The sequence below is a fragment of the Mastomys coucha genome, unplaced genomic scaffold (assembly GCF_008632895.1).
Source record: "Mastomys coucha isolate ucsf_1 unplaced genomic scaffold, UCSF_Mcou_1 pScaffold9, whole genome shotgun sequence".
In the NCBI taxonomy this organism is placed as follows: domain Eukaryota; kingdom Metazoa; phylum Chordata; class Mammalia; order Rodentia; family Muridae; genus Mastomys; species Mastomys coucha.
In genome coordinates, this window is record NW_022196915.1 from 60,508,678 (window position 1) to 60,511,231 (window position 2,554).

At 48.4% G+C, this 2,554-nt stretch overlaps 1 pseudogene; it reads right to left on the reverse strand.

Annotated features, from left to right (window-relative positions):
* Positions 1–517: 517 nt before the first annotated feature.
* Positions 518–1,999, reverse strand: LOC116084176 (annotated as a pseudogene).
* Between the last annotated feature and the right edge of the window lie 555 nt (positions 2,000–2,554).

The following is a 2,554-nucleotide window of genomic DNA, read 5'->3' on the forward strand; positions in this document are numbered from 1 at the left end:
CTCACAGGGTTTCCACATCCCCAAGTCCTTTGTCTCTGCTCCTTTGCCTTCATGGAGCCATGTGGGCCCATGATCCCTGGGAAAAAGAGAGGTCACGCTACATCTTTAGGGGACCCTCTCCATTTCTTTTGAATCTAACTTCCATATGAGAGAAGATAAATTTCTTTTTTTTAAAGTACCCCAATCTCTTTATTCTCAAAATACTGATACTAAATAAAATCCAAGAGGTATTGGGTTGGTCTTTGGTCTCTAGGGCTTTAGGGGAAGCAAACTGAGGCCAGAACTTGTCTGTCATTTCCAAGATGTAGAAGGTACTGTTTGAAGGCATATATCCCAAGTGTGGCGGGAATGGACTCCAGTTCTTCCAGAGGAATGACTTTACTGACTTATTTTTGTCTTTGAGAAGGCAACTAAGCAAGAGGACCAGGTGTCAGAACAGTAGAAGAATGTCGGGGAAGTGAAGGGTAAGCATCCTTCTCTTTCCTTTCTGCTAGAATCTAAGAACAGAGAGACTAGTGACTACAGCAAGGAACCAAAGTAGACAGCTACTTGGACCCCACCAGGGGAGCAGGGGAGCACCAGAGCCCTCCATGGCCTGTCAGTTGTCATGTTCACAGAGTGGAATGCTCTCCATAAGAATGAAGACAAACCTTTCCAATGTCTGTGCAGCTGCTTTCCCAGCCTCCAGAACTTCCTTGTGATTGGCCTTCTCCAAGTTCTCATAATCCATGACAACCTTGTTGGTAATGAGTGAGAAACCAAAGACACGAAGCCCACAGTGTCTTGCAACAATAAGTTCTGGGACTGCGCTCATGCCAACAGCATCTGCTCCCAGCATCTTTAGCAGACGACTCTCTGCCACAGTCTCAAAGTTGGGGCCTGCTAACATCACGTAGGTACCTTCTTGTAGTTTTCATTGCTCCCCCACTTGTCTCCAGGCACTGAAAGCCTTCTGCCTCATATCCCAGTCATAAGCATCAGACATGGCAGGAAAACGAACTCCAAACCTTTCATCTTTGGGGCCTCGGAGAGGGTTCTGACCACAGAAGCCAGGTAGGTTGATGTGATCACGGATCAACATGATAACTCCGACTTCAAAATTGGAGTTGAGTCCTCCATCAGCATTGGTGACCACCAAAGTGTCCACACCCAGAAGATGGAAAACTCTCACTGGGAATGTTAACTTTGACAGCGAGTACCCTTCATTCATATGGAACCTGCCCTGCATCATCACACAGGATCTGCCATTCAGGAATCCAAACACCAGTCGACCAGCATGACCTTGCACTGTGCTTTGGAGAAAGTTCGGTATCTCATTGTAGTCAAAGATCTGAGCCTGAGTTAACTGAGCAGTCAGCTCTCCTAAGCTGGAACCACAGATCACTCTGCCACTTGAGGTCGATGGGTTGTGTGCGACCGAAGCCACTCGGCAGTGCTCTGATAATCTTCGTATGTGAACCTGTCTCTCTGCAGAATCGGGCCCACTAAAAGCTCGACAAGAAACACCCTTCATTCCAGAGCATGACAAAAGTTAACGAAAGCCTGTTTTCATTGATAGCCTCACTTCAAGTGCTCTGCACCCCCAGCACTAGGAAGCTCATACCTCTCCTTGGGACAGAAATGGAACCAGGTTTATGATACAGTGACAACGCGAGGGCTCTGAATGAACTGAGGTTTTCCTAAAGGCAAATCTCTCGCCTCTTTTTTGTTTGTTTGTTTGAGATAGTGTCTCCCTATGTTGCCTACTAATCAACAACCCACCCCCATGCCCCCATTCCCTGCTCCAGCAGTTCATACAGGGGGTAGATGTAAGGGTAGGCCAATTCAAAGCTGTGCATCTGAGCCTGGGTGGTAGCTGAGTCTATAGCTCCTCCATTCACTCCACTCACTCCACTGTCACCTGGGTTAGCACTCCCTCCCAGGTGAGGGTTGGGGCCAGCTCTCCAGGAGTGCTGCAGCCAACGAGGGGCGGAGCCAGCTCTGCACAACCCTCAGACATTAACATATCCTCAGACCGCAGCCCAGAATATCCACTTGGCCTTTTGGTGGTAACAGACTCCACTGCTGCAGGGCCACAGACCCAGACATGGCTCTCAGTAGCAGCAAGGGGCAGGGCCTCACCATGGCCTCAGGGTAGCACCACAGGCTCCTCACACCAGGCTCCTCCCCACTACCCTCCCTTCTCCAGTTCCACTCCCTCCACTGTGCATACCCCATTCTGCTTCTCTTTCTAGTCAGTCTCTCCATTCTCACTTGCTCATCTATTAGTGCCTGGGGCTTCTGCGTATCTGCGGTTGTCTTGGGCTTGCTCTGCTCACTTGGCCCAAATTTAATTAGTTTTTAATTTAAAATTTTAATTACATTTAATTTACTTGGTGTATGTGTGTGTGTGATGTGTTCAAAGCATGCCACAGCATGTGTGGTGGTCAAAGGATAACGGGGGAGTCAGTTATCTCCTTCTCCCACAAGACTGGAACCCAATTCAGGCTTGGCAGCTAGTGCCTCACCTGCGGAATCATGTCACCGGCCCTCAATTTTTATTAATAAGTAATAA